The sequence below is a fragment of the Passer domesticus genome, chromosome Z (genome assembly GCF_036417665.1).
Source record: "Passer domesticus isolate bPasDom1 chromosome Z, bPasDom1.hap1, whole genome shotgun sequence".
NCBI lineage: Eukaryota > Metazoa > Chordata > Aves > Passeriformes > Passeridae > Passer > Passer domesticus.
The window spans coordinates 32,671,240-32,697,922 of record NC_087512.1 but is presented as its reverse complement, the minus strand read 5'-3'; the positions used below and the strand labels follow the sequence as shown (position 1 = coordinate 32,697,922).

The 26,683-nt window shown below is 37.0% G+C and overlaps 1 protein-coding gene and 1 long non-coding RNA gene across 8 annotated transcripts in view; one reads left to right on the top strand and one right to left on the bottom strand.

Moving 5' to 3' along the window:
- NFIB (nuclear factor I B) overlaps positions 1–26,683 on the top strand; it is a 171,087-nt gene that overhangs the window by 18,058 nt on the left and 126,346 nt on the right. The window lies entirely within an intron of this gene.
- Positions 7,463–10,827, bottom strand: LOC135289363 (uncharacterized). The gene is made up of 4 exons (XR_010352131.1): positions 10,702–10,827; positions 10,376–10,509; positions 9,546–9,680; positions 7,463–7,715 (listed from the first exon to the last, which is right to left on the bottom strand). It is a non-coding gene; the product is annotated as an uncharacterized LOC135289363 (long non-coding RNA).

Sequence of the window (26,683 nt, the reverse complement as noted above, 5' to 3'; positions counted from 1 at the left end):
CATGCCCAGACAGAAGGAACTTGCCCAAGCAGGGAGGGCCGGCACAAAACATTCCTTGCCTGAAGCCCTGCAGTGGAACTGCTCTATAGGAGAGGGTGTTGGAGCTAAACCATGCAGCAGGGCTGGCCCATCACAGGGGACCAGGGCTCTGCAAGCAGCACTCCTCGAGTCACCCCTGCTTCCTTCAGCAGGAGCTCCGGGTGGGGCTGGCCCTTGGGAATGGAACGTGACATCCCTCTGAGGCACAGCCAGCCCTCTGAGTTTCCCTGCCCTGTGACAGTAAAGCAAAAATATCTTCCAGACAGAAGGATAAAAGAAACCCTCATTATGGGACGATCGTATGGATTTTCTTGAACATTCAGCCACAAAGGAGGCATCTGCGGTGCCTGCAGGAGAAGGCTATGAGCTGAGTCTGCTTTCCTGTCCTTCTCTCTGCTCTCATCACAGATTTTCAGTCAAGTGGGCCACTTGAACACTAAAGTTCCTGTACTGTGGTCCCATGCTCAGGATGGATGATCAGGAATTTGGTGAGGTGTGAGATGAAACCCAAGCTAATGTAATATTGTACCCATATCTGTAATATGATGGCCATCCTGTTTCATCTCCCAGACTTGGACAAGTCTGATTTGTTCACAACATTGATCTATAGGGGCTTAGTCCAGGATTGAGTCTTAGAGGGCCTAGCTTTGCCTGAAGCCCTGAGTGATTGTAGTGAAACACTCCTAAGTAATTAGTAACCTGTGCTTTTTGGACCCAGTATGCCATCTACTTTAGCTCCTTCAGTCACTGCTTTCTTCATTCCTTCATTTATGACCATATTTCACTTTTGGTAACGAGCTAGCCATACCTACAAAATTACTGTGTCTGCTTCTCAGAGTGGGAAGTGGCAATAATTTTCAAAAATTAAGTGTGTCCATGTATTTTTCCATCTGATACTGAAGCAGTGCAGTTTACAGCAAAACAAGGGTTAACATCAAAACTTATTCTATTGTTTAACTTCCAGTTAAAGAATAACCAGCTTGTGCAGAAAAGTGAATTGAAAAATTGATTGGACTTTTGGATTCAGACATAGAATTTAAAGGATATCAGGCTGTGATTTTGCCATATATGCATTCATAGGTGAGTTTATGGCCTGCAGTTCAGTGTCTTGTAGAGGCTTATGTTGTAGGAGCCACAGACTTAGTTGGTTTTATTAAACCCAAGGGAATTTGTTTTAAAGCTATGTATAATTACTTTACTGGCTTAATTGCTGCCTTTTTTTTTTTTTTTAAGAAAACATATCAAATTGTTACTTAGAGCATAAAATTCTTTTTTGCACTTTATAGTGAGGAGTTCTGGTGTATTTTAAAACATATGCTGATCTTGCTTTATCATACACAAATGCAGTGTGAGTATATAGTCCTTCCTGGCCGTTCATACATTTTTTCATTGTATTGTGGATATAACTTGAATATTCTGGGACAAGAATCATAGTTGTCCTGTAGTGATTTCTGTTCTATTTGCAACCTCCAAATAAAGGAAAAGCTGCTTATAGTAAAATGAGGATCACTGGTCTTTCAGTAATTAAATAGACTTGTTATACTGCATTAATCCTTTTTGGAACATTTGGAATGGCTTCTTAGCACTCACAAACACAGCATTAGGGCCAGCAATTAATCTGTTGTTTGTCCTTCAATATTTGTGTGACATAAAGAATGTGCATTCAAAGATGTAATTCAGGTTCAGGATAAGGATCATCATAGAGTCAAATACTTATCTTGATCATTCAGGAGAGTGCACCAAGTCCTAGAATGAAGTTGTAATAATTGTTGGAAGGACTCACACACTACTAATCCAACTGAAAGAACTAGTGATGGTTTTCAGTGCTGTCTAATCTTGATTGCTCTAGGTACATGAGAAAAAAAGTCTGAATTATTTGGAGGTAGCCAGAAACTTTCTAATTTTCTGATTAGCCTTCCTTATAGGTAGGTCAAGAAGTAAAGACACAAACTTTTATCAGTTATGAATATGCTCCAGAAAAAAATTCAGGATCTTTCTAATGATAAGGACAGTGTTTTTTTTAATCAGGGACAGGTGCAGGGGGCATCTACTAAGATGACATACCTAAACCTGATCTAGCAGAGAAGTGGTTCAGGTGATCACTTGACATTCTTTCTAATTTCAGGGTTCAGTGGTGCTAATACAGTAGTCCAATTTCTTCCTTTTCTGAGCTTTGGCTTCACAAACAATGAGCAACTAAAATCACACAAGCTTTCTCTCAGATTTTTGCAGTCTTTAAATTGATTTTCTGGACAAAGTCTGCTTAGTCTTTGATCAGAAGGCCACACTAATTCACTTTGTGCTGTGTTAGAGTCCTGTTCTCCTGCATTGTTCAGCTGTAATTGACCTGAAGCATGGTATAGAGCATAAGCTTCTGAGACTAGGTTAAATCAGCAGAAGAGTCTTATGTTCCTCTGGTATAGCGTCTTAGAACACATTATCCTATTCCAGTAAGATAAAAGTGTTTTAAATATAGTCCATCCAATCTGACCTCGTCAGAATTCAAGTCATATTATTGGTAACTTGGGCTTGTTGACGTGTTTCACAGTAGGATGAGCATTAACACAGAACTCCCTATTCCATCTGGTGAGGAACCTACAGAGACTGCTATACATAGATTTTTTCCTTAAATTCTATGTTACAGTTTAATGAGATTCTGTCTTCTCTGTGTGCTCATGACACTTCTCTTACCATTGATGGGCACCCTTGTCAGAGACCAAAAAGTGCAGTTAAGACACTATGAAGTGGCAGTATTAGGTCATATGGATAATGCCCTGGAAACAGGTGTAAAAATGAACGGAACAGAATTTAATGATTAATGTACACATGGAACAAAATTTGCAAAAAGACTCTACAGTTTTTAATTTTGATTCTGCCAAAGTTTACCTATGCATTATAACACCATAGTGATAACCAGTAACACCATGGTTAGGTCTGAGGGAGCTCATGTGGGTCCTGAAAGCAGCAAAATCGCATTCATATGGCATCTTCATGTGCTTTCATGTAAACTGCTCCTTTAGTTTCCCTACAGGATGATGTCAATCTACTCTGGAAAAATTTGACCATTGGAGTAAATACAATAGATTAATTTGAACTTGTCTCTGTTATATATAATATATAATATGTGCATATGATATAATATTATATATATAATATATATATAATATATAATATGTGCATATGACTGTGTCTGTCATGAGGTGTTTGATCTGTAATTTCCAGTCTGAGTGCATGCTATTTGGTACACATCCTAGTTATTATGCATCTTATTGACAAAATACCTTTGGTTTTTGTTGCTGATTTCTCTGTCACTGATAACACATGACCTCTTTGAAAGTGGCATATAGAATCCTAGAGTTACTTATGTTGGAAAAGACCTCCAAATCATCAAGTCCAACTAGGATACTAGCAATGCCAAGTTCACCACTAATCCCTGAGTGCCACATCTACTCCTTTTTTCATTGCCTCCAGGGATAGCAGGTCAACTGCTTCCCTAGGCAGTCTGTTCCAATGCTTCACACCTCTTTTGGTAATCAATTTATATCCTAATAATAAATTTAAACCTCCACTGGTGGTACTTGAGGCCATTGCCTCTTGACCTGTGTCCTGTTACTTGGGAGAAGAGGCTGACAACAATACAATGTCCTTTCAATTCGTTGCGGAGAGAGCGCCAAAGTCTCCTCTCAGACTCCTTTTTATTTCCAGGCTAAAGAATGTCAACTCTCTCAACTGCTCCTCATGGAAGTTTTTCTCTAGACCTTTTGCAACCTCTTTTGCCCTTTTCTTGAATTTGCTTCAGCACCTCAAAGTATTTGCCATAGTAGCCCAAAACTGAACACAGGATTCAAGGTGAGGCCTCGCCAGTGCCATGCTGACATATTTCTGATTGCCTGAGGGGCAGACAGCTGAGTAACTGCTTCTCTGGACATCATCGGTGATGAATAAATATGCCAGCATTTCCTATCTTCACAGAGTGTTTCCACAGACAGTTCACACTCATCAGCTTTTTTGGATTCTGTCACTATTTGAGTGCTAGGTGGCTCTGAGCTATTTGTGCCTCCTTGCCAATGAAAACTGCTGCAGTAACCCAACTCCTGCCACAACTTGTGCAGATGTTGGGAATGGGTGAGGTGAGGGAAGGAGAGGGTGTGGGTTTAGGGAGGAGCGGGCAGGGGCTGTGTGGGGACAACCCAAAGGTTTGTGTGAGTAGGGGATGGTGGAAGATGCCATCTCTATTGCCAATAGCACCAGTTTTGCAACCCCTGCACTTGACAGGTGTGTTGCTTTCTGAATAGTAACCTCTCTTCTTCTGTCTCCTTAGTAACCCAAAGTTACTGTATACAGAATGTTTGTAGGTCTGGGTTTTGATACTGGAAGAAGAAAATATACATATGGAATGTTGTGTTCCATTTAGGAACAATGAAAAAAAACAAAGAAAGGAAAAAAAAAATCTGTGATTTATCTTCCTCCCCTTCCTCACATTTGTAAATTTGAGGGACATTCTTCTTGTATTTTGTAGGTTAATATGGATCTCATCTGATCTCTTTGAATCTTATTTGGTTGTTTTACAGTAATTCAAGGTCTTAATTCTGAATTCATGTTGCAAGGACTGTGTTCAGATTCATAGTTCTTCTGTAAAGGATGTTCTTAAAAGGCCTGTTCAGAAGCTATTCTGGTGCATTGAGTTCCCAGGCAACAAAACTAGAACATGTATGACTGAAGTACTGCAGACTCCCTAGACTGTAAACCTAATCCCGCAAATCCCTATTTACATAAATCCCACTGATTTCAAAGGGCCTGCACATGAGAAAGCAGGTTTTACAGGATCAGGCCATTCTTCCTAGGGACCAGCATCTGTTGCACCAACTGTGATAATCTCATGACTGTTAAAGAAAACTCTGAGGAAACATTTTATTTGGACTAAAAGAAAACAGCAAAATAGTAACACTCTTATCTGTTACTATAAAGTGGATTATTACCAAAAGTAACTCTCATTATATATTGTGTCTCTCTTCACTTACGTATTTTTATTTAGTCTAGGGAAAATGCTATATCTAGTTATGTATGTTTGCTACTGTCCCACACCCATGTTGTGTGAAGCTTGTGAATCAGACTGCAGATGTTCAGATATGCTTAGATACTGAAAGAGGCTTTTGGCACTTAGGTTAAAGACTATCATTGTCTTTTGGAGTTTTAGAAACAGAGAAAGAAATGTCTTCAGTAAAATTTTAAGGTATTTTGGGTCTTGCATTTCAGATCTATGCTGCTTTGACTGAATTAACTGAAGTATTACAGTCAAAGAATCCACTTGGCATTGGCTGTGGAAGCATGGATGGTCAATAGGCAATACTGCAAGCAACTAAAAAAGAACAGCGAAAGCAGATGGTGGTTGTGTTGGGAAGAGCAAAGTCCAGCTCCTTTGCTTTCCTTTAAGAACATCCCTTGGGCTGTGCAGCTGAATATAGGGACAAAGTATCATTCATTGTCCCTTGTAGCACAGAAGTTAAAATAGATGTGGAAAAGAATAGCAAAATATCTGGGCAGGTCAGTTGGGCCATTATGCATCGATGTTAAAGATCTCTCTGAAGTCCAAAAGCAAAGGGAGCCTCTATCAATAATGAAGTGCATTCTCAATAGTTCTAGCACTTCATCCATGCTTTGGATTCCCTGCTATTAAAATTTACAGTCAGTCTGCGCATGACAAGGACAATCCCAGTATCTGGGATTTCCATGAGCCATGTAATGGACAATAAGCTACTGTTACTCATTTCATGGGATCAATGGGAAAAAAGGAGTAAGATTTCAAATATGCCTGCAGTGCTAGGTTGCTGTCAGCAACTGCAGGGTCTGTTGGACCAGAGGCATGTTATTCCTCTACATGGTTGCAAATTGTAAAATTTCCTGCTAAAGTATAATCTAATGATTATACTTTTACCTCTGTAAAATGAATAAAATAGTGTTCAAAGTCTAATAGGCAAGACTTGAGGGACCTGTATTTAACAGATGTGCAAAAGCTAGAGTATAAAGTTTCTGTGCAGTTACTTGAGAAAGTAACATATTTAAAGGTGGTGCTTTTATTCATAAGCTGCAACTTTACAGCATCTTTTTGTTTCCCTATTTTTCTGATTATTATGAGTCAAGTTTCCTTCAGTGTGCAAAATTCATTATTAAGCATACTTTTCATTAGGGAAAAAATATTTGCTATAGGTTTTTCTACTATGTCACCTGTATCTCTGCACCGTGGTTATCACAGTTCCTCCTTCCCTATCATAGACCTGTATTTTCCCTCATGTTTTTAGGAAATGATTAGGAGTTATACTCTTAATTATTTTTAATGTGAGTTTAAATGTACCAGTTTACCTAGAAGTAATTGCTTTTGAGAAGCAAACAATATACTTTAGGGAGTATTTTCTAGATTTTATATTGAGCTCTGTGGAAGATCAGAGCTATGCTAAATACGCAGCATAAATCTATTATACTATGCTTACAAAAGGAGAATGGAGATGAACATCAAGTGAAATTACAAAATGTTCACTTCCAGGGAACAGGTCTTGAGACGGAAAGGAAAACAATTTATACATTTGTTTTCATATACACTAATAGGAAAGATTTTGGAAAAAAAAGGCATGCAAAATCTCTAGAAAGTTTGTTTATGTTATGAAAATATCAAGCAAGCACTTATATTAATTTTCTATATTGAGATATTGTCATCTTCATTTGCTAGTGGTAATTAGTTCAATTAGCAGAATTTTTCTTTCTTCTCTTTTGGAACTATGCAGAATTAGTATTTTCAAAATAGTAAGTAAATAAGGTCAAGCTTGCTGAAATACAAATGTGCACACTCTTTAATTTGCCTCCTCGTCTCAACTCCCAAGAAATGTAAGTTCTTTAGCATCTGATTTTGTTTTTTGTTTGTGTAAGGTTAAATCTAAATAATGTAACAAACCTTTGTGGCTCTTTTAAATTTTAAATAGGACTTTGTTTTAGTTTGACATTTTCCTAATATTTGAAATCAATTCTTGCCAGAATTTGGAAATACATTACAGACGATTGTGACTACGTGGGAAGAAAGCAGAACTGATTCTGAACAAGAAGAAAGCCAATCAGTTAGTTTTGTAGAATAGTTAATTGTTTATTTTCAGAAGACTACTTGTAACAAGTGGTTCCTTGTCTCATTCTCCATACTTTTCCATATTTCTCTCTCGTATCTCAGGAGATAATCTGAGAATCAGATCTTCATAAGAACCAATGTACCTTGTTAAGTCATTAAGATAACAGGATCTTCTGTCATTCTGCTATATTACGGGGCTTTTGCTGAAAGTGAGCACCTTTGAAAAGCAAAAAGTTTTGCAGTATTTTCCTTTTGAAATGCCATCTCCTATCTAAGAAATGAGAAAAGTTCATATAAACACTACCTTTTTGTAGTTGCTTCTAGAAATGCTTTACAAAGACTTGCAACTGAGTGTCTGAGTGGAGAAGGAATGCAGGTATTTGACATCCACATCCTTCGGTGCCTCAGCTCAGCACCAAGCACAGCAGGATCTTCAGCTCTGTTGAGATGGCGGCGTACAGTGGTATTTGAAATGCTTAGTGTGGAATTCTGTGCTAAAGCAGTACTCAGCATGGTATAGCTGCATTCCAACCTGCAGGCTGTGATTCTTAGCACTTTCTTATTGCTAGATAAAACAAATCATTAAACTGATTGGTTGTGTTCATTTCTGATACTCATCACGGTACCATATTCTGAAATTAAATTCTCTGAATAAGAAAATGTTTTTTCATAAGCATAAATCAATAATTATGTTCTACATCATGTTCTTTACACCAAGTATTGTGTTTGCATATCTTATCTCTGACAATAAAATCTAAAGTCAAGGGAGAAATAGTGCTCTGTTGCTTATAAATGCTTAGATTTTTAACTTTTTTTCCTATGATAATTGTTAAAATGCCTGTAAAAAGAGGAAGCTCTGGAAGACAGCTAAAATTTTGTCATAGAAAAAGAGATTTCAGTTTATTATATTGAAAACATATTTTCTAATATTTATAGCTGTTACAAAATCTCAATACAGCAAACAAAATAGGACACATTGTAAATAAACACAATTATGCTTTAAACATTGCTAAGAAAGAAATGAAATAGCTTTTGATGAAATTTCACTACTTCAAAAGAAAATAAACAAGCTAAATCATATGTAAAATTATAAAGGATTATTTCATTTTACTGGATTATTTTGGAATTTCCTGGTACTTTTTGAGAGGTCAGTAGCTGATGCTTGTGATGCTGCCATTACTATTGATGCAAATAAGGTAATCTATAAAAGTTACTGACCATGTGAAAGTGTAGGACCATGGCATATGCTTCTATGATTTCTCTTTTGATCAAGCATTCATTAAAATTTCATTAATTAATTCATAGTGTTTTTAAAATGACAATATCTCTTTTTCCATTTTTGAATTTCAAAAATACCTAGTTTTTGGTATTGATTGGCAATGTAAAACTGCATGTTGGCATGTATAACTGCATAAGCTTCAGAAGGAATCTGTTTCACTCTGCCGTGTACAGATTACCCATTAAGCTCCCTGTCCACAGAAACATACTGAAGTATGTTAAATACCCTTTTAAATAAAATATTTAATGTCAAAAGTTCATGGTAGTTCATAAAAAATGGTGAACAGTCTTCTACTAAATGAAATAGTGACTTAGTACAGTCTTCATTGATAAAAAGTGTTTGGATAGCAATTGGCCATTCTTTTGAAGACTCTCTGTAGAAGGAGTGAAAAGAAATTACACAATACAATAGCATATTTCTGTCAGAACACTGGAAAGGTTCATCTTGAAACCACAAAATTGCGACTCTGGTGTAGCAGTCATCCAGATAACAATATCAAAATAATATGTGTCTTACGGACTTTATGAGTTGCAGAAATTTATTTCCTACACAAAGTAAATATTTGAAAGTGGCAGGTAGCGTTCTCACACATTTATTGAAAAGTGAGAAATCTGAGGCATCTAAAAAACTCCAGATTTTTGGGAGGCGTCTGCTTTAAAATATGAAGGCATTTGTTCATGTGAATGGAATGATCCTTTGGCCTGCAGCAAATTAGTATGCGCCATAAATGACCTTGACATGCTTTCTGCCATGATCTTTATGATTGCTGTTATTAGGTTTCCTTTTGGTGTTCTTCAGATTTTTTATCCTTTACTTATACTGTAAAAACATGATTATTTGTAGTGTGCATGTGCAGTAGTAGCAGTTCATCTCTCCATGGTTTACAGAGAGAATTAGAAGCCAGCAACTGTATTTATTTCCATGTTCATAGCTTAGCAGTAAACTAGGAAAGTGAAGTTAAGGTATGCAATTGATTCAGTACATTCAAGAAAGAATTACAGGATGAAATCATTGCTATACATTCTTTTGGCTGTTACTTAAATTTGGTTGGTGGGGGGTGGGGGGCGGTTTACCACTGTCGTGTTTATGTGAACACACAAAGAGAGTTTAAGTTACCTGTTTTGTGAATATCTTGTTGTACTTATTTGCTGCTTCTTTGGAAGGTTTGGCTCAGGAAAATTGTAAATTCCAGATAATGACTTTCTACAGTAACCTGGCTTTGTGCTGTGTGGCACCTGTGCAGTTTTTACCCTTAGTGGTGGAATTACGTAAACAAAGTTAGAACACATACATAAGAATTCAACTGTGAAGTGTCACAGCCACTACCCTCTACTGCTTGCTCACATTTGTTAAACATATTCAAATGAGACAGTTGCCTCTAAGGTTGAAATGAGTACAATTAAGACTAATATGAGACAGGTATTCTCTAATAATGGAAGTCTTAGCAACTAAGGATACAACTCATTTGCACAGAAGTATTTACATGTATTTTTTGATATTTTGGCAGCTAAATTTGAATATTCTGTATGCAGAATATAGGTTATTTATTGTGGTTTATGTTTTTATTTTTTCATCCTGCCATAATCATGCATATATTTAAATATTATTTTCTTACTGAGGCAAACTTGAATTCAACACAAGAAATATTTAATTTCCTGAACATCACCAATATCACCACGTGAAAAAATGCATATCTTTCATAATAGATATGCTGAAAACGTTCAGCTAAATATGGAACACATGAGTTAGAGCTAAGTGACCTGAAGATACTGACGGGTCTAATTGAATATGACAGATAGCAAGAGGTCTGAAGTTTACATAAATTTTCTTCATTTAGTACATTAAGCAACTTTGCTTGGGCCAAACAAAAAATATATCCTAAACTGAAAAGGAAATTCTAATCTGCAGAGTACAGTCCCTGTGCCCATTCAAATGGTCCACATTACCTGATTCTCAGCTGCTGAAAATCAGGGCTGGTTTCCTATCCACATATATCAGTATGTCTCCTCTTGGTTCCCTGAGAGTCCACAAAACTTCCTCTTGCATTAGTCTTGTGTGGTACTATCATATTGGCATCCAGCTTTAGAAGGGAGATCACAATTGTATTTTTAATGATATCTCTGGGCACTGCTGTGAAGCATGTCACAGCAGGACATTTTTGTCACAACCTAACTTTTACACAGAAAAGTGTGAGCTCACTTTCTAGAAAAGTGCTTTGTGCTAAAGTGGTTTGGCCAGTAGTTAAGAAAATTGAAGCAAGATTAGGACATACTTATATGGCATTTTGTAAGCAGACCTAACAAACTTTCCCTACAATGTTGAGCCTGCCAGGCACATTGCAGCAACTACATGGCACTCAGTTCTGGCCAGCTGGCTCATGGCACAGTCAAGGCTTGCATTCCATTGCCTACAAATATACTCCCATACTTGTAATAGCAATGTGAACAGGGGAGTGGTCACACTGACCTCACAAACAGCTCCCTTCTAGCTCAAGTGACAGGCATGAGGGAGGCCATGTGTCTGGGAGGGGGATGTTGAGGCCAGTTGCTTTTCAGATGCAGCTACTGTCTTCTGGAGGTTCCCTTTGAAGTGCCCAGCTGCCACTTAGCAATGCAGCTCACCCTTGTAACATGACCTAGCACAGCAGCAGCAGGAGAGGCTCCAGCTAACTCTCTATCCTCTTAGGAAGGCCTGGTTGCATATTTGCCATTTGCGTGGAGGGATGGAGAGATAGGCTTGCTGTAGGCTTTGTTCTCTCTGATTCCTTGTCAAAGAGCTTCCTCATTTGTTTCAATTTCTAGTGCCCCTGATATTTTTTTGGAAACTGTAGAAAAGCAGAATAAATTTTAAGTTCACATTAGTTTCAGAACACTATTTTTAATGAGTTATGAATGCTTTGGATTTAAAAGGTCCTTTTTTCTGCTGTCAATGACTGCAAAATTACGTTTTTGTTTTGTTTCAAAACAGTCCTTGAAGACTTAGATTTGAAGACCCTGAGGAGAAATTACTAGGATTTAACCTTTACTTTCCTTCTGTTACTACCTCTCTGCTCTCCACTTATTTTTCATTTGAAGGAAGATTGCCTAAAAAATGCTTATTATCATAATAAAATAAGAACAGTCTGAAATAGTTGAATTCCCCAGGAAATAACAGTGATTTTTTTCTAAATTAACATTTGTCATGGGATTTAATGTGGTCATTCTTTTTTAGGAACTGAAAGGAGATGCACAGATTTAACATGTGTACCTTGTTAGCAATGTTTTGACAAAGAGCAGCAGCTGTATAAACTAATCTTCCTGTAGCTTTCACACATGGGACTCAATTAACAATGAGCCACTTTCAGTATCTAATCCTTTCTATCATTTAAAAAAGAGTTTCCTGGTTTCTGTACATTTTTCCATGTCTAACTCTTACCTATAAACTGAGGCAAGCGGCAGACTGTGAATGGGCTGACCTTGCACGACATTTTATATGTGATTTATAGAAGACAATGGCACTTGTGTTTATATTCCTGGTAAACTCAGATTAAAGTGAAGATTAAAGTCTGTTATTTGCAGAACATTGTAATGATTGCAGGATCTAGAAGAAAGCTTTGTTTGAAATTCCGGTGTTTCAAGCTCTGAAGTGTAGAGAATCAAGAAGCATTGCCCCAGGTATGTCATTCAACCTCATTGTGGTAAGTGCTCTGGAGGAAGGAGGAAGGAAGAGCTCTGTGGTTATTAAGCCTGTGAACCCATGGTATGTATTGTAAGAAATTCTGTATTTACCTATGGCACGGTCAGGTCACAAGACTGGATAACTGGGCGTTTAACTAATTTCCAGGTGGATCTGTGGCCAGAAATTGAAGTATTAGGTACTTACACAGTGAAATCTCAGGAAATTTTGAGAGGTTTTAGAATAAGAGCAAATTAATGCAAGCTCTGTTTTAATTGCACTTGACATTTCAACCTTTAACTTGAAATTCCTGTACTAGAATGATCTAAAGAGGACATTCTGGATTTACAGGGGCTTCTTGTCTTTTGCAAGTGAGCAGAAAGATGCCAAACGGATATAAAGGCAGAGCCCAAACATTATGTCATTATGTTTTTTTCTTTCACCTAGTAAAACTTCAGTGAAGTTTGAATTGCTAAATTCAGAATAAGCTATTGTCACTACTTGCCAAATAGTACATGCTTGTGCATCTGTCTAATCTATATATGAAAGCCACAAACAGAAGCACATAATTTGGCACAGCACCAGAAGCATGCCTCGGCACACTTCTGGAGATTCTTCCAAATGACTTACTGATTCAAAAATTCTATAATGTTTGCCTGTGTGCGCGCGCTGAATGTCTGGAGGAGTTAAGCATGAGCTCCGCCAGAAAGCCAAGTGTTATGTTTGAATTTGGGATATGATGATTATGTATCCCTACTAATTTACCAGAAGTCCTAGATGCTTTTTTTTTTTGGTGGTGGTTGTTGTTATTGTTTGTCTGTGTGTATGTGTGTGTGTGAGAAATGGTGCTGTTTTCATTAAGAGAAAATTCACAGAGGCAGTGTACATAAAATGGACAGGTATTGAAGAGTATTTCTTAGTCAGAATTACTTTCTTCCCCTCCCCCACCTTTGATTTCTGCTATTTTGTTCCCTCTCTTTCTATCAAATTTTTAAAAATAGGGTATGACCACTACTAAGAGACTTCAAAATGAGAAAAGAAACCTTTTCCATAAAATAAATTATCTAAGCAGGAAATCAGTCTTTTTCTTCCTTTGGTAACCACTTTTCCACATGTAGACTCTTTAGGGTCTTAGACACATCTTTTATTTCACAGTGAAATGTTTCAAATATTCAGATAAATTTAAGTGTATGACTCCATGAAACAGCTAAGATGACTTTAGTGTATTTTTTAAATATTCCCCTCTGGCTATCTCCCTACAGCTTCCCACAGAAGCTTTCTCTTGCCCTGAAACTGCAGGTTGCTTGTCTCGTCTCTTCGCCAATTTCTATTTCATGCTGGTGGGAAGTGTTTAGGTAATCAGAGGATGAATTTAGTCTGGAAACTCATTGGTTTAAAATACTATATTAACAAAAAGCTGCTGTAATGATTTGATGCTTTGAAATATAATGCAATGAAGCATAGCACAAGAGTAAGCAGCCATTTCATTTTTTGAAGGGGTGTAACTTTTCCCCTTAACTTTAAAACAGTAATCTAATTTCTCTTATGCTTTTTTGTCACTCTGGATGTAAAAATACAAAATTTTAAATAGTGCATTCTGTCAGAACTATTTCACTATAAATACTGTTTTAGCTGCAAATGTTTAGTAGTGAAAAAAGATACTTTAAAAGAGGAAAAGATACTTTAGTTCCAGGGCAAGTTTTCCAAAGCCGTATTGTATTATACCAGAATAGCTGTCCTGGTAAATCTGCTGTTTTGGATAAATCTTTTGTGAACAAACCTTTTTTTGATTGCATACTGTATGTGCCAAAAAGTGAGGTAGGTGCATCTGCATCTGTACTCTGGTCCATACTTATGTCCATCTTTCATCAGAACAATGACTGACATTGTATAAAAAACAAGAGAAATCTGAATTTTCTTGGGTTTTAAAACCTTTGGTGTGGAAATATTGTCACCTCACAGTTGTAAATGTAATAATACCATTATATTTTTTTTTTCTTCATGAATAGAGAGTGGTGAAAGACAATTTATGTCATAAATTGAGATTCTGGCTTTTAGTCTGTGCTCTACTAGGAGAGACAGGCAAGCACAGCATATTCTGTTGCAACAAGAAAAAGACAGAGCCTGTTTTGTCTTTTTTTACTGTGGTAGATTGACCTTGGCTGGCTGCCACATGCCCACCCAGCTGCTGTCTCACTCTGCCTGCTCAGCAGAACAGGGGAGAAAATGAGGACAGAAAGCTGGTGGGTCGAGATAAAGACAGGGAGGTCACTTACAGATTACCCTCATTGGTAAACATACTCAAGTTGGGTAAAATTGATCTAATTTATTGTCAACTAAAATAGAGTTAGATTGTGAGAAACACAGGAAAAACGTAGCCACCTTGCTCCCACCTTCTGCCTTTTTACAGGATCAACTTTACACCTTCATTCCTGACTCTTCTACCATTCTCTGTGCTGGGCTCTAGTGGTGCAGGAAGATGGGGAACTAGGGTTTTCGTCAGTTCAGAACATCTTCTCTCTTCATCTCCTTCCCCCTTTTCCTGTGTTCCAGCATGCATCTTCTCCATGTAGTATAGTCCTTTAGGAAATATTAACCTGCTCCAGTGTGGAGTCCTTCCCAAGCTGCAGTGTGGACATCTGAACATGAGGAGAAACTTTATTGTGTGGGTGAACCAGTTTCCCAAAAAGGTAGTGGAGTCTCCCTCATGCAGAGATACCCAAAAGCTGATGGGACACAGGCCTGAATTACATACTCTAGGGGACTCTGCTTGAGCAAGGAGGTCAACCATATTACCTCCAGTGCTCCCTTCCAAACTTACTCATTTTGCAATTCTGACATGGTCCTGTCCACCAGCTGCAGGGAAGTACTTGTTCCACCACAGTCCTGGAGTCCACCACAGTCTCCTCCATATCTTTCTCCTGTGAGCTCAGTATGTTTAGGGTTGTTTATAACACTTTTCCCTCAGTCCTTATTGTTTTGCCCTTTGTTGCATGCATTTTCCTAGGGGCATCTCCATCTTGGCTGAGGGTCTCAGCTTTGCCCTGTGGTGTCTCTGTTGGAGTCTGCTGGGGCCAGGGCAGACACTGTTCCATAGAGGCCAGCCCTGCCTCCCCCCAGTGCCAACTCCTGTCTGCCTACACCCAGTTCACTCGGCATTAAAAGGTGTTTCCTCTTGGAAGAAGACTCCATTCATTGCATATGCCATGGGGCATTAAGCCTTTCCTTGATAGGTAAAAAACAAGGAAGTGAGATTTCTTCCTTCATACTTCAAACTTACTACGTTAAGCTAAGCATGTATCAGATATGCAAAGCAACACAGATGTATTCTGCATTACATTTTTTAAAGACTTGGTATGGAACAAAAAGACTCATTAACAATTGTACTCACTGTTTTGAAGGCAGTGTTTAAACACATCTCTACTTGTAAGAAGGATGAGACCTGTTAGCAGTTGTTTCAGCTGAGTTCTGGAGTGAGCTTAAATCAGGAGGTGTGAGGAAAATTTGAGTTAGTGTAGGTAAAAAGTTTTTTGACTTCTATGAGGGAAACTGTGGTTTAGTAGTTCAGAACTGATTTATTAATTTCAAAACTTTTGACAAAAAACTTTACATTTGTGTACTTTGTTGTTGTGTACATGCCACTACTCTTCGTTCTTCTCTTCCACACTTTTGCCTCTTCCAAACAATAGAGAAATTTTAGGACAGTAGTGTGGTGTATTAAATATTCTTCAAATGGGTTTAGAGTTTTCTGTCTGTATTGAAAGCCTTTTAAAAGTAAGCTAAATAAGCACAGCTGCAAACTCAGCTACTCTCTTCTGCACTCCAGTGAAAGCTTTGTACCAGCTCTTGGTGTGAACATTCTTAGCTTGTGCTGAGTGCCTTTGTGCAGGGAAATTTATTACATTGGCAGAGTTTAGAAATATGATGGTATTGCTAACTCTGGACAATGCTGCAATGATTGCCCAGTGTAGACAGACTGTTAAATGAAATACATCTTGGAAGCTACCATATTTTCCTGTGCAACTGGTGTGGATGGGCTGCTGAAGAGAGAATTCATCCTATACAGTTCGTATCTAGCAATTTTTTTCTTCTTGTAACTTTTAATAGAAAAAAAAAAGTTCCTGTAGTTTTGTAGAGACTAACAATTCATCATCAGTAGAATTAAGATTAAAAGTTTGTGGGAAAAAGTATATGAAAAATAACATTAAAATGAGCTTACAATGAATGTTATTCTGCGATTGTAGGAACAGAAAGTTGCGTCCAGTACAATGAATGCTATTTTTATATAACCCTATGCATCCCTAACACTAAACTAGGAAATTAATTTCCTGTAATGTTTCTATTAAAATGATATAGAAATGATCTTGGTTTAACTAAAGTTTTCCAGCACATGTTTTTGGAGCGGCATATAGATTTGTCAAAAATTTCAAATCTCCATTTTCATTTTGTATGCACCCATTCAGATTGTAAACTGTCTTAGCCCCTGTCAATCAACGGCCAGGAACTTCAGTTCTCTGGCAATTTAGATCAGGTTCTTCAGTTTCATTAGTGAGATTCTCCTTGATTCCTGCCTGAATGGAGTTAAAAGGCAAAGCTCATTTGGACATTGCTAGGTGCTTCAGCTTCTCTGCTCTTAGACTGAAACTCTTAAAATGTTTGCTTATCTCCCAATCATGGTAAGGCAAAATCATATTTGTAAGCACTTTGAAGCACTTGGATAAAAAGCAGTGCAGTGCTTATCAGTACAAAATCAGCAATTCTCCATGGTTATTGCATTGTGCTGTCTTGGAGACTGCTGTATTACCTTGTTTCTAAAATAGGAAATGACTGTGGCATTTCACAGTGGTTGTGGTTTCGGAACTGTCAATTAGTCCTGATAAGGAGTATGTGTAAGAATCCAAAATCTCTGGACCAGATTTTTGAGTATTCAGTGTTCTGTTCTGGCTTGATGACTGAGGCAAGCTTCTCAAATTTTATCCTTACAATATTAATTTTATGATGGTGGGAAAAAAACCCCTCTCAAATATTTTTCCTGAACTCTGTAAAATTAAAATGAAAAATTGGGCACTCTAGTAGATCCACAAAAGAGATGAAGTTGTGTTCTTATATAAAATAATAAAATCTTCATTTTTAAGAGCTTCATTGTCAAAATATAAGTCCAGTTTTATAACTTTAGTTTTGTGTCCTCAATTATGTCTAAAATCTCATACGATCATTGTCATCTGGGGGTGGAGGTGTGGGGGCGGGGGGGGGGGGGGGGGGGAAGGCTTCTGTTTTGTCCAAAAATGAGTTTGCATTTCTGAATAAAGCACTGATGTGTCACTCGGGGAGAACAAAGTCCAGCCACTTTATTGAACAGATAGAGAGGAAGAATGATCCCACAATGGGTGGTATAGTCTAACAGTTGGCAGTAGTGCCACATCTGGCACTGATGAGAGTTTTGGTTTGGCTTAATCACAGTGAGCTACACTGCTTTTAAAAATAATTTTGGCAGGAAGCACCAGAAACATACACTCTATTGGTATAATCTGTAATTGAGTGTGATTTAGAACAGAAAGTGTAGTTGAAGGCAGGACAACACATTTGGCCACTATTTATCTAGTGGTGGTGGAATGGGTTTACAGTTAATCCTTGTCTTTGGTTGTGATGGATGCTACATCAAAGGAAAAATATATGAAAATATGACCACCCTCTCACCCCCCAAAACCACAAATTTCAGAACTCAACCCCCTCAAACTGAATTTTTTCCCATTTAGTCTGTGCTGTAGCTGGATGTCCTCTTGTCTGCTGTCCTGCCGTTCAGAGCAGGTCTGTGATAGGGTTGTCTGCTGCAGTGTTTTTTCCAAGCACTGCTGTGGTTGGAGCACACACTAATTGATGATGTTGAACATGGACAAATCTCAGTCTGAAAATGGTAAAGACTGCACTCAAGAGACTTGGAGCTGCTACTGTGATTAACCAGTAAAAGCCAAGAATAAAAGTGTTGTCAGATGAGCCTGCTGAAGAGTGTGGTCTTACTTGGATAAAAGACTGAGGATTTAGTCTTGTTTCTGGTGAACTGGTGACTGTTTTATAGAAAAGCATCATTGAAATGGCTGGTGATCTCAGCAGAGAAACCTGAGAATGAATTGGCATGGTTTACTGAGCACTTGTTGCTCTCTTTGATGTGGTCACTCTAGAAAATCGTTAAGGCACATTGATCCATAAGAGAAACTACTGTCCCTGTTTATATGTTCTTTGCTCTGTAGGTGGGGGATTTGAGCCATTAGCAGGCCAGTTTTATGTGCTACTTTTACTTGTGCTTTATACCCCTCCTCCATGTCTAAACCTGAACAAGTGAAGCACATAGTACATCCTGCCCTTTCTTATAAGATCAAAACTGTTGTAGAAGCCTTAAAATAATGGAATATGTATATACAAGTTCTAGGATGGACAGCTGCAGAAAAGTAAAAATTTGCAGTACCATCTCTGATTCTTCACTTTGAAAGTTACTTAAAGTGCAAGAGTGAAAGATGGATGGACAAGCAAAATAAAGTAATTTGTGTTAGTTACAAAAGGTTGGAGAATTAAGCCTTTTAGAGTAAACCTTTCTGCATACCCATGATCAGAAAAGATATATCCATGTGAAGGAGGAGGAAAGCATTTATAAAATTAGGAGAAATAATGCAGAACACCCTTATCAAGAAAAAAATTGAAGATGAAGAAGTAATCTGAGGAGTCTTTTCTTAGTTTTGAGCAGATTTGTGCTGCTGTGATTTTTTTTCTTTTTTGTGTTTTGTTTTTATTTCCTGCTTGTTGCACAAAATGTCACTCCTTGTCCATATAAGCACTTTTTTGATCAGACAGTTTTGTGCCTTCAGATATGATCTGGAATTCCTTGTCTTATCTCCTTAATGCCATTGGAGGTGAAAAAAAGGCTGTTTCCCTCTTACTAATTATGGTGAAGTGACACGTTATGTTGTATTGTAGTTAACAACTTCAGGGGCGCCGAGAACCCTTAGTTTTGCCCCTGGGGAGTGTGACTTTTCCTCTTTCACTCAGCTCCAGGAAACTTGAACATTTGTATTTTCAAGACCACGTACCATTGGGAAGGAAGCAGGGGTGGAGGTGTGTGCAGAGATTATGTGGATATGAGAAGCAATATGCTTTGTAAAGATCTAGGAACTGCAGAATTTGGAGAAATATGCACCCTTAACTGCCATGTCCATTGGCATTTTTAAGAGTCCAATGACAATGTTGTTAAATCTAGCAACCTGTCAGAAAATTCTGTGTAGAATTTTTTTTCATATGTGATTATCACAGATCACACTTTTTCCATAATGTTCCCTTCATGCACTTTAGCATACATAATGTGTATGTATGTGCATGTGTCTGTGTGTGGGTGCACAATCTTTCATGCTCTAGCTGCATTTTTCTGGGATACGTATTTATCATTCATCATGGTAAAGGAATTCCTTAACTGTGGGAACTAGTTATGAAACAATAACTTTAAAAAAATTTAGACCAGTTTAGCATAAACTCTTTCCACTTGGATATTGCATTTGCAAACAGTAGTCTGGATTTAAATTTAGACTCATGAATTCTACATCTCTACTTACTTTAATTTTTGATTCTGAGATAATATTTTAGGAAAAATACATAGAGCCTTCAGATGAAATTTAGATTTACTAAGTATTTTATAAATTGGTGGTACCACTCAAACTTTGGTCATGTGCATTCTTGTAGATTCAGTTAACAGTGTACCAGCTGAGAAAAAAAATTCCTTTTCTTTTCTGTTAGAACTCCCTAAACATATTAGCTCAAGGCCAGAATCAGTGTGGTTTATCGCTATGCTTAAGTGCTTCTGCAGGGCAACATGTCCTAGAGCAATATATAATTTGTGTGTTCCTGCAGTAAGAACAGAAGCAGTACATTCCTGCAAATTGAATTACCCATGCTTTTATCAGTGAATAAAAACTGTATATCCTTTTTTATCAAATAATCAATTTAACTAAAGTCAGCGAGAATCCTGAATGCACCATGTTCTTCCTTGCTTTATTTTTTCACTGTTTTTCTGGTGTTTTCTGTGATGTGAAGGAGCAATGTGTACCTATGGATCAGGAAAGGCAGGAACAGATTGTGGGAAGGGCACTACAAACAGCTCTATGTCAGGGAGTATGGGCATAGCAGGGAGGAGCAGGGTAATTTTTCTGCCTACAGACCTAATCATACAGTGGAGGAAGCCACAGTCCCCTTTAAAGAGAATTTCTCCAAAAGTGGAGCTTTTGAGAAGACTGAATGTGAGGCTCATCCTAGCAGGCATAAAAATCTGTGCAGAACAGCCTGTCTATATGATTAATATATTTCCTGTTTCTTCTTTATTCTGGTTCTATGAGACTGACACATTCAAGTGATAGTAATTTATTTTCTACGGTACATAGCAGTCTTACTTGGCAAAAGCAAAGCTGGGACTTCCTCTTTAGTATTTACTTTCTTTTTATGCCTCTCAACTTTGGGCTAAATGAAAAAGTTGTATAAATCAACCAAATTTTTCCTTCAAGTAGCAAAAATAATTGAAGTATAACCGAATAGAAATGAATAGTTAAAATGAGGTTTTGACATGGTTTTCCCAGTAATTTGCATACATATTACTTGAAAAATATGAAGAAGCCAGACAACCAGTATCATCTTGTCTGAAAGCTAATTCTACAACATTTTTTCACCAGAAATAGCGCTGGAGGTCTTTACTTGCAACGGGTGGTATTTGCTACTAACAGTGAAAAATATGCACTAATGGGAGCAACGGTGTAGATGAAGATGATCTGTAACAAGTAATTTCCTATCTACTTTTTAGGTTGTGTTTTATGACTGACTTGGAAAATATTTTTTATTTCTGTAACTGATTAAAAAGCCTTGCCTGTGATAGAAATACTTTTTGGAGGTATGCTCTTTGTAACAGAGACGTTACTCAGCAACTCTGTGTTCTGTTTTGGAGGAAGCAGTGTGGACATTGAATCAGTTGGGACTAGCGAAAGACAAAACACTTTTCCAACAATAATGTATTTACTGCCCAATTTATTTTTATTCACTGAACTAAAACCCATTGTATATGAACGTATTAATGTGGTTTTTTACCTGTCTCTGATTTTGATAAGATTGTGAGAATTATTTAAAATTAGTTTGCCATCAGTTACAGTTTGCATTTAAGAACCACTTTTGAGACTGAAGTACAGAGTGAGGTGCAGAGCTGTCTTTCACAGTGAAAAATTCCAGAAAAGTGTTGCAAGGCACAGGAAACACATATCTTTTCTCTATGCCGGAGACATTTAGAAGTGTAGCATAAATAGTTAAAGTTTTGCTGATATGTTAGAGTTTTTTTTCCTCCACAGAATTTTTCTTATTCTAGTCCTCATTAAGTCTGAAAATATCTTAAGATATGTGGAGTAATATTTAAGACATTTGGAGTAACTGAACTGGGGAGGGAATGAAAATATAAGAATTACCAGGTTACTATGAAATCTTATGGAAATGAGATTTCTCACAAAACATGAAGATTTGCAATCATTCTGTGAAGATCAATCTGTTAATATATTTTCTTTCTTTTTTTGATAAGCCCACACAGAGGGGTAAAGATGCGTTCTGCAGGAAAGTTCTAGCCACTCCTATCCTCTCTCCTTCAGTTTTTGCCTTTGGGCAGTTAGTAAGGCACATTTTTAATAACTGAATTGGGGAAGGTTAGATTTTTTTTTTCTTCCTGGACTATCTCTCCCGACCCCCCCCCCCCACCCCCACCCCATATATTTCCCTCTAATGCAGAGTGTTTTTATTTCTACGTGTGACAAGTCTGCAGTCATGTGTTCTTTCTGAGTTATAATGACTCAGATGTCATAATTAATTTGATGAGCAGGTGGGGGTTATTAGCCTTGTGCTTCACTTGCTAATAGCTGCACAGCTTTTCTAAAGTACTCTTTCAACTAAGGAGGCATTTCTTCACATAGAATAAACAGTGCAGCACAAAAGCCTCAGTTAGATAACTATCCATGGGTTTGAAAAGCTGCCAAGCAGATGTTGTTATTGGAGCGGGCCCAGACGAGATTGGGCAAGGCAGATGCGAGGTGGGGGAGGGAGGAGGTTACACACAACCCAGGCGCTTTCGCTGCGGTGGCTGCAGAATGGGAGGCTGGGAGGTGTCTTCCCATAAACCAAATCCATTCTTCACTGGCTTCATGCTCATTCCTCAAGACCCACCCTTTAACTGTAAATAAATGTGGAGGAAGCCCCCTCCCTCTGCTTTGTCTTAATATCCATGTGGGAATGAAACCGAATGTTCATCCAGCAGTCAGTGACTTCTGGTTTGCATTAAATCGGCTGTGTGCAATTTTTGAAGGGCCTACAGAGACTTTGCTTCATACCTATCAACATATGTAATGAACATGACTGCACTGACATTTACCAGAACTCTTAGGTTCTGCTTTATTACTATAAATTAGGTTGTGCAAATTTAAGACAAAATGCTGTTTTGTTTCCTGTCACCTCTTGTTTTGTTTTCCTTTCTAGTGAGATTTTTTCTTCTTTATTAAAAATAACAAATATAAAACATTAGTCCATTCTTATTCTTTTAAAAGAAAAAAAAAAAACAACAACAAAACCACTTAGAAAATCTGAAGGATTTATATGTGAGAGACTAGTAGATTGGGTTGAAAATGGAGCTGATCTCTCTTTTACCCTCTCTGGATTTTTTTCCTCCCTTTGCGATCACAGGCTTTTTTAAACCACATTTCTCTGTCCCTCTCCCTCTCTCAATAAAATTGTATAATCCCATTTTTCATTGACTTGATCTGAAGCCAATGGTCTGGGCTTTTATTGCCAAGGGATAATTTCTGATAATGGGCTATTAAAACACTTGGAGCTTCCATCATATCTTTGAAACCTGTGTATGCACAGATTGTAGTTCTGTGGAGAAAGAAAATCCCTTTGTTGGCAGAAATCAATAGATTGCATGTTTGTGTAGTATAAATGACTTAAAAGAAAAAGATTCTTGTTATATTAAATACAACATAAAAATATCACAGGATCCAGGTGACTGCATATGGTAAAAGATGATGTTCTGAGTAATATGCCTTTATGTTTTATTTGTTATCTACAGTGATAGTTTGCTGAGTCTTTTGCAGACTGATATGGTACTTACAGGGAAGTTGTTCCTACAGCCTCTTTGACCATGGAAATTTACTGGTATGTGAGAAGATGTACAAGACATTTGATCTTTCATTGCCGTTTAAAATGTAGTTAATATTGGTTTTAAAAGGACAGAGAACTTAAAGAACATCTGTATTTTCTATACAAATATGCACAGTTAACTATTTGCTATGTTTGACTTGTAAATTTTGTTAGTTTTCTTCAGTAAGTATTTTAAGAATCATAAAAGCTCAAACTAAGATTTTATTTATCACAGTGTTCTTTTTACTAGCTCAGATTTGATTTTCCAGTTGAATACAGTACATTTACTTGCTTCACAAAATAGCAAAATGGTAGCCAAAAACCAAAGATTCATTTTTTGTCTCACGAATGGATGAAACTCCATGATGCATTGGTCTAAGAATTTTTTTCCTTAATTTTAAAATTTTATTTTTCATGGTGGTCCTTCAACAAATCTGTTGACTCTTGCTAACCTGCTGACCTGATCCCTTCAGGATTTCTATAGCTAGAGTCTGGTATAATACAATTTAAAAAGAAGAGAACATAATGCAACAACATTTCAAAACATAAGCAATTAAATTACTTTAGAAGAAAACAGCAAAGCACAGCTCTATGCATCTTCATATGGTGGCCAGATTTACCTGGAAATCTTGGCTTTTCTACCTGTTCATGTAGCACCAGGAAGCTGATCTCCATATATTATTCCTTAACTTCAGGAATTATTTCCATTTCATTCCTAGTTTTATCCCTTGATTGACCAGTAAACATTACGATGTTGGTCCTTAACTCTTCTCCAAAATGGTACTATTTTAATATCTTATTCAGCTGCATGGATAGGATTAAGATTTGTCGTCTTAAAAAAAAAGTAGAAAACACAAACCACCTTCAAAATTACATATCTAGCAATAGGAAAAAAAAAAAAAAAAAGTTTGCAGAGTGTGCTAGGAGAAAAAGGACACCAGCCTGCAAAGGATATATTCTAAAAATTTGCTGCTGAGGGCCTCTTACAATTTCCTTCTGACCTTTAAATCATATTACTTATATTGAAGTTAGTGATAATTTTTTCTGAAAAGGAACCAAATGAACATTAAAGAAAAGAAGACATTAGTTTCTTACTTTGGTTTACTCTTTCAAAAACACTGAACATTTACCTATGTATTTGTGGAATCTTATTTTCCTGATGATCTTTCAATTTCCCAGATGCACCATATGTCAGATTCATAGAAAAACAAATTAAAAGATATTTAAGTTACATTAAAATAAGTTTAACAGTCCCTAGGGCACCAATCAAATCTTCAGCACTCTTATAAGGGGAAAAACCCAAGAGAGGTTAAAGTGAATGTGAAATAAAAAGTCTCTCACATGTAAAAGTCCAACTTCGTTTCATTAAATATTATTCTGTTTATACAAGATGGCTGTAATCCTCCCAGTAATAGATGTTAATAATAAAAATAATGGCATATGGAATTGGTAATCAATGGAGACTCTGATGTTAATATCTTTTTCCTATGGTGTTTCTGACATATTTCACACAAAGTCTAAATTTTCTTCATGACAAAAATTGCAGATACAAAAGGAAAGATGAAATGCCATAGCAAAAAATCACTGACATTGCAGTCACTACTGTTTAGTTCAGGACTGTCCAAAAATAAAACTCCATAGAACAAAGAATAATAATCACACAAATATGAGTAACAGTGACTTTGAAGAGTAGTGGATAATATATAATAGACAATAAGATGAATTTGGCAACAAGTGTGAATCATTTGTATGTAAACAGGAAAATCTCAGGCAAATGACTGCTGTAATTTTGGCAGAAACAGTTACTTATACTAGGTGCTGCTCTACCATATGAGTTACAAGAAGAAAAGTTCTTTATGAACTTTTAGCTGCTTGAGCTACTGTCTAACAGCTAGTTAAAGCCAACCTCAAATCAGATGTATTTTCAAGGATGTAAAAGAGTAAACAAGATTCTCACTTATTTTTTTTTCTGGAATTATTCTCTAGTTCCTGGTTGCATCTGGGATCAGAAGTGCTGAAATACAGCAAGTCAGTCAATTTTTGCACTATTTATGATTCAGCTGGAGAAAGAAAGTATTGGCTTGATCTTGTAAAATTTTTAGTCCAACATTTTGTGAAGTATCTTCTTATGAGACAAGGGCCAGATATAAAATAGTTGAATAATACTGGCTAGATGCTGTGAGATTTTTCAGTAAAACTGTAGTTTATGCTCAATTCAGCTGCAGAAATGTTTGTGTGGTAGTCATCTGTTGTTCTGTGGCATTTCCCTAGGTTAGTAAGTCAGTAAGTTCAGGAAAGTGAGTATTTTGTTCCATGACTTTATTTTTTTAGTGAAGAAAAGTTGATGTGCAACTGAAACTGAATTAGTTTCTGCAAAAGAACACAGAATATAATAACAGAAACACTGGCGGTTTTTGATAGCCACAAAATATTGTACTTTCATAAGTATCATGTTTCGGTTCTATTTCAAAGGAGTGAACAGTTAACTTTTGTCAGTGTCATTACCATCTACAGGGAAAGCTTTGTCGTTTTGACCCATATATTCACTGTAGAAGCTTTAAATTACTTTATTTCTCTTTATAATAATGCATGGGTATTGAGATTTTAACTTTATTAACTTCTTAAAATTTGTGAGTTGGCAAATAACTAACATCTAGGCATTTCAAAATGCTTAGCCTCAGTCCTTTTCCAAAATGCTATTCCAGCAGCTGTTCTATCCTAACTAACATAACTAAAGGTGAAGTTGAATCCTGTGTTTTATCGTACATAAAGCTGGAAGAGGAGCAAAAACTCAGTGTTATCCCATGCCAAGATGAACTGCTTCATAAAGCACAAGAATCCAGAGACACAAATTTATCCAGAATCCTAGTATACAAAGTATTTAGTGGAGCTAGAATATCTGAGGTCTTCAGTGTTTCCAAGGAACAGAATCCCCTGAAAGAGCCTACAATTCCCTTGAAGTCAGACAAATACCCTGACAGAGGCAGTACTTTGACAGTTTAATATGAATCTATGTATTTATGACCTAGGACTTTAGTGTATGAATTCTTTATTTTATATTTTCTAAAGAGAAAGCTACTCTTGTGTGTATGTGTGTATTACTGGCTTCTGTGATTTAGCAAGTTTTTACTGTACATTGTTCAGTATATACCTATTTTATATCATGTTAATACCATGTAGTTGTCTCCTTAGCAGAGTTTACAAAAGCACATTTACTGAGGTAAATCACCTAAGGAAGAGTCAAGTCTGCTCCCTGTTTCTGAAGACTTGATGGGCTTATGAAAACAAGATTTCTGTGTGGTCTTCTTACTTGGCATGACAGTGGGTAGATTTTATTGGAGAAAGGTAATTTCCTAATCACAGCATTGGAAGGAGTCACAAAGGATCCTGCCTTCTAAAGGGGC